The sequence below is a fragment of the Euphorbia lathyris genome, chromosome 2 (genome assembly GCF_963576675.1).
Source record: "Euphorbia lathyris chromosome 2, ddEupLath1.1, whole genome shotgun sequence".
Lineage (NCBI taxonomy): Eukaryota > Viridiplantae > Streptophyta > Magnoliopsida > Malpighiales > Euphorbiaceae > Euphorbia > Euphorbia lathyris.
The window spans coordinates 30,499,087-30,508,793 of NC_088911.1; the positions used below are offsets into that span (position 1 = coordinate 30,499,087).

At 31.6% G+C, this 9,707-nt stretch overlaps 1 long non-coding RNA gene across 1 annotated transcript; it reads left to right on the forward strand.

Moving 5' to 3' along the window:
- The first annotated feature begins 2,797 nt into the window (after nucleotides 1-2,797).
- LOC136217617 (uncharacterized) lies at nucleotides 2,798-8,949 on the forward strand. Its single transcript, XR_010683514.1, has 4 exons — nucleotides 2,798-2,952; nucleotides 5,720-5,969; nucleotides 7,287-7,343; nucleotides 8,327-8,949. It is a non-coding gene; the product is annotated as an uncharacterized lncRNA (long non-coding RNA).
- Nucleotides 8,950-9,707: the final 758 nt, after the last annotated feature.

Consider the following 9,707-nt stretch of genomic DNA (forward strand, 5'->3'; position numbering starts at 1 on the left):
GAAGAATATACATGAATTTAAAAAGAGTAATTGATGGTTAATCTTTATTACCTTTGAGTCTTTTTCTTACGGTTTCTGAGTAAAAACAAGAACTTATTTAGTATATTTTTTCTCTTTTTTCTCCTCTTTTCTAACGTGGTCCCTACAATCTATTTATAGAAAAAAAAATTACATCCCCACTGCATAGTCCACAAGGTAAAAATATTACAAATATTATATGGTTCTCCTTTCTTTACTACGTGGCTCATTTGGGGCCAAGTTCCTTGATTCACTGTGCTTGATATTATTTGCTTAGCTTGATCTTTTCGGCTGTGGTTTAAGAAGGAGTTTCGTTCTCCAAGTTTTTTATGAAAATATCATAATTGATCCCTGTATTCTGTACTTGCTTGCCGCTTTTGATATTTTTGGTTGAGTTTATGTTTTTTTAATGAGTTGGGCTTTGTTCTGAATGCTGAATTAGGCTTGATCGAATGACTATTTTAGTCAAATTTGTTGTCTCGGTTGGCCTTTGCTGCTTCGGTTGAACGTTAACTTACCGTGGTTAAACTTAATAGCCCCGATTAAATTTTGGCGCCTCAGATGGATTTTGGTTGCCTCGAATGAATTTCGGTTGCCTCAAATAAATTTAGGTTGCCTCGGGTGAATTTTGGTTGCCTCAGATGATTTTTGTTGCCTTTGATGAAATTCGGTTGCCTGTGATGAAAATTTATCACTTCAAATACTTTTAGATCATCTCGGGGAGCGATCCTAAAAAACGAACAAGTGTCCTCACATCGAATGTGGGTTTTGACCCTACCTTTCAAGGACCTTGAGTCGCCTCGAAATCTGAAGTGGAATACAAAAACCCCTGGCATTGAAACGCGGGCCTTTAGGGTCCGTTATATTTGTTACACTTATATTTCTGCAAAATATAATTGTAAATTAAATATATGTATAAAAAATGTAATTATATCATGCATATTTGTATTAATAGAGCTTAGATTTATTTTTATATCATTGTCTATATGTAGCACTTACTCAAATAACACGTGATGATCTAATTTTAATAAATAAAGGACTCATGAATATTCCATTATAGCCCATGATTCGCAATTCGCGACAATTTAACATACTAATATATTGTCCCAACCGATTGACACTTAGACGTTAATTAATAAATAATAATTCAAATTCAAGCAAATTCAATTGTATTCAAAATACGAATAATATATCTCAAATAAAACTTATAATAGGTTAAAATTATATATTAATTCTATTAAGTCATATCTCGAATATAATTCGATGTTTTTACCGATTTATATCAAAATAACGACAAATTAGCTTTAATAGTATAATTTTCCCTGATAAGTTATTTTCAAGATAATGTTGTATATTTTGAACAATTTACGAATTTGTAGATATCCATTTTTGTTCGGACCAATTTTTAAGTTTATAATAAATTTCATTCAAAATTTGAACAATTCATAAATTATCCAGAATATATGGTATTATCTCGAAAATAATTTATTGGGGAAAAATTGTGCTGTTAAGGCTAATTTGTCATATTTCGGTATAAATCGGTAAAAATATCGAATTATATTCAAAATGCGACTTAATAGAATTAAGGTATAATTTTAACCTATCATAAATTTTATTCGAGATATGTTCCTCGTATTTTGAATAAAATTGAATTTACTTGAATTCAAGTTATAATTTATTAATTAAGGTTCAAATGTCATCAATCGAATAACATTTCAATGCTTATTTATTTGTCGTAAACTATATTTAGAAATGTCTATAGTCTGAATTGCGAATTATGATGTAACATCGTATATTAAAGTTAAAGTTAATATTAACTTTGGTTACGATTTATATTATAATTAAACGTTTAGAATTTAGTTGATTTCTAAATAACATATTATGACAAATGGATTCGAAAATTGAAAAGTCAATAAATTAACGACAATTGAACGCTTAAAAATGGAATTTTTGGTAATAAATAAATATTGCATTATTAATATAAATATTTCTATTTTTACAGTAATTTTGGCAGATCCGGAGACCCGCTCGTCAACGTCAAAGATACCAAAAAATGCTCACTTTAAAATTGAAGACAATCTTTATATCCCGAAAAGCAAGATCATAATGCACACTCGATTCAAGAATATTCTAAAAAGTGATCAAATCCTTTCAAGTGACTGAGTTATCTCGTTGCGGTACAAGTCCCAACAAATCGGGAGTTCGGAGAATTATTTGTGAGAGTCCAATAAAATCCGAAGCACGGGTAATTATCAGTTCAAGTCTGATTCCAAAAGCACGGGTAACTGTCAGTTCAAGTTCGATTCTAAAGCACGGGTAATTATCAGTTCAAGTCCGATTCCAAAAGCACGGATAATTATCAGTTCAAGTCCGATTCCAAAGCATGGGTAATTATCAGTACTATCAGTTCAAGTCTGATAAATTCCAAAGCTCGGGATTTTGTCCGTATAAATCCAACGGAGTCTGCTCGAGTCAAAAATAATTCAGATTCAATCTGGGTCCACGTCAAATTCAGGTCAGAATTCAGTCCCACAGCGTGAGTCCGTGAAAAATCACAATTCCAAGGACCAATCGACATTTTTACCAATAAGATCAATAATTCAGCAGAGATGATCTCATCCAACAGGCATCCCAGTGGAAAAAATGGGCAAGCAAAATTCGTATAAACCCTCCAGGGGTACAGTAGGAAATAAAAAAAATGATGAGCAATAATTCACAGGCAAATTTCTTACTATAAATAGAGAAAGTCTATCACTGTAAAAAGGGGGGAGAAAATATCTGTAATCTCAATGTAAAGGGGAGCAAAAAAAAAACTGTAATGAATTCAATGTAATAGGAGAAGAGCTTCACTGTAACAGGGTGGAAGGCAAAAGAGAGTAAGAACAAGTTCATCTTCAATATTGTAACAGCAAACAATCAATCAAAAGAGCAAAGGTTAATACATTTCCAGTTTATTCATACATATATATATATATATATATATATATATATATATATATATGAACTGCCTCTAGATCATTGTTTCTTCTCATTTCTATCACTTTTCATCACATAACATCATTAAAACAAGAACAGAGGCTTACGTTTCATTCCCGAGCGAATCGGTTTGAAGGTTCAGGAATACCTCCAGAGCCTGTAATGGCTCTGGTTGCATTCCTAAAACCAGTTTGAGAGTCTTAAAAGACCCTCTCACACAAAGAAATCAAACTCATTTAAGTAATATGAAGATTAGAAACAGGGGATAGATTATCGCAAAAAATCAAACCAACACAGTGAATAAACCCGTAAGCATCTACCTCAAATCAAAGACATAGAATCCCCTTTACACCTCTGAGAGTTCCTAGAACTCGCAAAAAGACCCGAATAGAAACCGAGGTCGGAGAAAGAAGAGAGAGAGAAAAGGGAGAACACCAACCTTGTGATTTAACCTTGCATGTAGGATTCCTGTAACCCGAGTCGCCTCCTTAGGGGTTTAGACACATCATCAGAGGCGAGGGACGACAACCGTCTCCGAATCGCTAGAAAACGGACCCAACGGTCCGAACTATGTCAAAACACAGAGAGAGAGCCGAAAATCCCCATAGGAGGACCAAAAGAACCTAAACGGCAGGAGAGGTGGCCGGAAATCACGAAATCGAGGAAAGAGAGGAGTGATCGGAGTAGGAGAAAGGGGTGACGAGAAGAAAATCCGAGAAGATGAGGGGAAGAAGAGAAGATGAACTTTGAGGAATATATTAAAATGAATGGAGGGTGGTTTTGGGCGTAGATATAGCTATTTTATACTAATTTTGGGCCTTTAAATTGGTTAGTACAAATAAGCCTATTTAATTTAATCATGGTTCAAGTCTAATGGTCCGGTCCCGGGTGTTGTTAACCCGAGATAATTAATCGTATAACCCGAACATCATCCGCTAAACAAGTGTTAAAAATATACAATTAAAATTCCATTCGTCCTAAGATTAAAACATGGGTCAACTCGGGCCGAATACAATTCGTTAAAACCTTGCAGAAAAGTTGTCGGTTTAAGCTCATTTTTATTATTAAATTTTTCAAGTCAATTTAGCCTAACAAAAATCATTTTTCCGTTTTGTTTCGTTGCAAATTAATTACGCCTCTCCTCATTTCATGATTATCATTTATTTCCTTGATCTAGTCCTTTTATGTGACACGGGTATATTTTGTTAAGTTTAATAATGATTTTATTTTATGAATTTATGTACATATAATCTGTCTAATTCGTTAAATAAAAAAAGTATAAATGCGTCGTGTATATGTGATATGCGTGACTTCAAAAATAAATCAATTCGAAATGTTATTTCGGATCAATAAAATTCATAGCCATATCAATTCGGATCGATGTGAAAACGTCATTCGAATGTATAACTAAATTAATTCGGATCGATGTAAAAACGTCATTCGAATTCGTAAACCAAATCAGTTCGGATTGATGTGAAAACGTCATCCGAATCTATAACCAAATTAGTTCGGATCGATGTGAAAGCGCCATCCGAATCTATAATTAAATTAGTTCGGTTTGATGTGAAAACGTCACCCGAATTCGTAATTAAATTAATTTGGATCGATGTGAAAACGTCATCCGAATTCATAACTAAACTAGTTCGGATTGATGTGAAAACGTCATTCGAATTCATAAACCAAGTTAATTCTAATCGATGTGAAAACGTCATTAGAATTCAATACTAAACCCAATAAACACGTGCGAGTACCTAGTTTATATCGACAATTCAAAGCAATACGAATAGCAAGCACTTAATATCACAAATAGTATCGATACATCGGGCGGGGTAGGATGAGATCACATCTCTTCCCTACACGTAACCGGAAAACGAACTTTGAATCTCTCCGAAGATCGTCCTTACCAAAGCCAAACCACACAAAGTCAATCCAAACAGATAGGGCGACCAATCACGCCAGCACACACGTATTTTCAAGTGATGATTAGTGGCGACTCGAAACCTTAAACACGAGAAAGGCGGATCGAGCCGGCCACGCACCCCGACCTGCGTAAAAAAATCGGAAGCCAGGGTGCGACAGAATTGTTCAAATCTTTTATTAAAAAATTAAAAATTGATCCGGACAAAAATGGGTATCTACACCATGCATATATCCTAAGAAACCCAAATAGATGATATATACCTAGTGGAATCCATGTCTGTAATGTGAAGCTCTTAGGCTGTTGGTTGAGAGCTTACCTATGACTGTAGAGGTTATGAGTTGTAATTTTCATCTATTACTATATTATGAAAGGAGAAACTGATATAAAGCTTCGTACATGTTATTATTTTTTATGATGTGGCAAGTTTATAGCTACCCCGTGTTTTAGATATTATGCATCTATAATAGATTTCAAAATATTGTCTTTTTTATTATAAATTATGTAAACTATTTTAAAGGAATAAAGTTCAGATTTACCCATAACATACAAAATGGTAAAAATTTACTTCTTAGCATTTCCAAACAAGATAAATTTTACTCTTATTTAATAGAAAACTTGAATGGAATGGTTTTACAGCCATTTGATTACCACATCGGACATTCCAAATAAATTTATCGATAAATTTAAGTCATTTCGATCATCCAGGAAGGTCGTTTATAAATGTGTTAATAGTGTTTCCATCTACTCTTCTTATTCTTCATACCCCCAGTATCATAATATGTAATAGCTAAACTTGCATGCAAGATGAGAAGCACAAGTCATAAAAGATTGAAGAATCACTCCTAATTAATTGAAGAATCACCCCTAGTTAGACTGAGAGCCAAGATTGGAGCCAAACTTCTGACCATGGCATGGATGACATATGGAATACAATTAGAGTTGAAGTCGGTCGATTGGGTGATTGAGCTCAATGTTTCTTTTTCAAAATTGTCCAAATTCAAGAAATAGTCAAATTGCATTGTTTGATGATTTCAACCTTCGAGACCCTTGTTAGGTAATTGTCACTTTATTCTAATTGAGTTTGTTGTCTTCTTATTGGACACCTTTTAATTTTTAGTATTTTCTATTGCAATTTAATGATCCTATAAATTAGGAAGAGGTTGTGGAAAGTGCCTAAACTACATGTTAACACAATTTTGGATGGTAAATTTAGTGCAGAATTTTATTTTAGTTTTTTCTAGAAAAAATTATACATATAGACTCACTAGGTTTCATTCCCTTTTTTATTGAAGTTTTTTGTTTTTCAATAATTCGTTAAGGATTCATCTATATGTTGGTGATAAAACAATTGTCCTTGCTCTGTTTTTTTGTCCCCTGAGGTTAGCTTTGAGTGAAATCTTAGACTTATTAAACAAAACATTTAGCCACTTCTATTAAGCAACACATTTGAAGTGTATCAGTTATAGATATTTGTGTGTTTTTTATGTATTGGTTTATATACTATACAACATAAGTCCTTACATTTTATATTGTTTTTGCATCATCAGTTTGTATATGGTTTTTATAAGTTTCACTGTTTATGATCCAAGTACTTATAATCATTCCGGCTAATTATTATTGTAATATCCCGAATTTTGAAAATGATTCTTTAAAAATAAATCTAATTAGATGTATATTTTTAATTATTTGCCTTTGAAAATAATGCGTTAATTAGTAATTTTGAATTTTTCATACTATAATAATTTATAAATTATAGATATTTATAGTTTTCATAATATTAATATTTTCTATATACTTTCAAAAGAAAAAAAGAAAAAAAAAACTAGTGTTTCGATTTGTTCATGGTTTGGGTTAATTCTTGTATTATGTCAACAACTCTTATGTCAATATAATACCTTTTATTCTCCAACTCTTATGTTGTCTATACTTTAGTTGAACTCCTAACAAATTATTAATCAAATAAAATCAGTTTTGAAAGGATAAAGTTTTCTATAAAAATTGAGTTATTCTCCTTTTAACCGAAACCTTTTATTTTAGTCGTACTCATTGATTTTGAGCAAGTTGAGAAGCCATTGATCTAACTCTTAAAACAACAAAAGGTAATTTAGTCGTTAGTTCTTATTCGTTTATAAAACCATATATTTATATATATAGTATTTGTTTTTCATGGTATTAGAAAATTATATTTTCTCTATGTATCATAGTTTTCATTAAACTCGTGTTTTAATACCATTTAAATTCACTTACTTCGATTCCCCAATAGTTTAATTTGACTCAATCTTATTTGGGTTGTAGATTTCAGTGAGTATGATAGAAAATTTTGAAGTAATTTTAGTTGGATTAATTGAATATGAAATTTGACGGTATTCAGATGGATTGGAAAAATTGATAACCAAGCTTTGGATCTGGCTATTATTTGGAGTTCGAGGTGAGTGGTAATTATGGTTCATGACACTATTTGTTTGATTTTGAAATCTCTGGCATGAAATCTGTTTGATAAAAGTATTTCGTTTAAAACATATTTCTGTCCTTTAGTGATTAATATCAAAACTTTTGATAAATATAGTTCAATCCGATTTTTAAATTTATCTTCTATTTTCGTTCTTTTAAAACAGTTCTTATGAACTTTTCTAAAAATGTTATTTGTTCAAAAATAGTGCTTAGTTAGATGATAAAACGCTTTCTTGAGCTTAAATTTATTTGTCAAATATTCTCTGCATTAGAGCATAGGCTTCTGGGAACAGGCCCTTGGTACATTAGTTTGTCTGATATCATTTATCTTATTTGGAAGTAAAAATTCTTTGAGATTATACTTAATTCTGTTAATCGATTGATTTATCTGTTACCGTTGGTATTGAAAATCTGAAATTTTATTCGAATTCTGCCGTCTGGATATTTAAGTTATTTGAAAAAGAAAAATATTATGAGATATAAATTATACACTTTGAAACCGGTACATGTGCTCAGTATTATCTGTATCTGTTTTCATGTCTCTCTGACCTTCATATTAGGCTTGCATTATTTGTATTGTTTTATCTGTGTACGTGTTTGTCTTTGTGTCGGTTGTATTAGAATCATGCATAAGGTCGGTGAAGACATTCTGTATCTGAATCTGGTAATCTGTTATCTGGCCTTTGGTGATGTGGAATATTATCACTTTGATATTACTGTACCATGGTTTTGATAAATTCTGTGATTTATTATTATTATTATTCGATTTACTTGATTTTAGTAAATATCGCAATATTATTTGATTTCTCTACACCATCATGTTTGATAAATTCTGAAAACAAATTTGAAACTTATCTGCATATCTGCCTGTTCCCCGTCTGTTGTGCTATGATTATCACTCACTGAGATTTTCGCTCGCATAGACGAAATCTCACACCATGTTGATTTTATTTTTTTCAGATTAAGATCTCTATAGCTGGACAGACATTTGGGTTCAATATTGAAGGAGGATATTGTTAGCTAGATATTGTTATTGTACGTATTGGAGACTTTTGGATATTTTGTGGTATATATTTCTGTAGAGTTTAAGATGTTTCATCAGGCTAGAAGTTTTTATTAGTTAAACAAGTATTAATTTGTACTTTGAATTTGAGGCTAGCATAGGTTAAGGTAGTCTTAATTTATGCACTGGTCATGACGAGGTTGGGTCGTGACAAAAGTGGTATCAGAGCGCTCCAGGTTTAGATTTTTTTTGGGTAGTGATGTAGCTAAATCTATTATTTAGAGTTTTAGTCAATAGTTTAAATATTATAATCAAGGTTTGCTGTTTATACGGGTGGATTGGTGCATTGAATTGAATTGAGGATGAGTGGAAATTATGGATTGATAAGTGTGCATTCAATGATTAGAAAATTCTAATTGTTTATATGCCTAACGTTAATGTTGAGTTTCTTGTGTTAAAGTTATAGTTATTATAAGTTCTTTAGATGCCTTCAATGGTAATATTATAATTTGGAGTGAGTTTTTAAAGTTTTAAGTGGTTACCCACTATTAAGGTCTTATTATACTATTTGGAGAAGTAAGTGGGAGCTTATTTGAGTTTTTAAGGTTCTATAGATTCAATATGCAAAATTTAATAGTAATATACATATGGACTTTGAGATTGGAGTTATTCTTTGAGTTATTCTTTTGAGTTGTTGATTTTTTTTCCCCAAGCCTTCAATGTCGATCAAGGTAACTGGGAGTTAAAAAAATTGAGTTTAAGTATTTTTGAACATCAGATATCTACTCATGAATTTGAGATGTGAAATTGAAATAGGTTTAATGATTAGTTAAAGATGTTTTGAAGAGAATAAATGAGTTTCATGTTGATGGTTTAAGGTCCTTATATATGGCCTTGGATATATTGGGTGTTGGTGGTTAAGTTATTTCAGTGGAGTTTGCTTGATAAAAGAAATGTAAACATTATGACCATTATAAGGATAAAGTTACAGCTTCTTTATGTTGGAGATGTCTGATTAAAGGATTTGAATGTTTATTGAATTTTTTTAGTGCGGGTTTAGTAATAATTTGGAGCTGGTCTAATTAGAACTTTAGTTAGCAATTATCTTAATAAAAGAATTTTTGTGTATTGCTTTCATGGTCTGGAAAATTAAAGTGAGTTGATGTTTACATGGAGTTTTAGTGCTTTATAGAGCCTTCATTATCAGGTTATAAATTATTAAGATATTAGTAAGGGTTTAAGTTACTTTTATTTGGAGATTGTTTGATCAAGTTCATATTTGCTTAAGGCTTATAAGGAAAGTGGCTTATATATATTTGGAGAATCGAATTGAAAGTG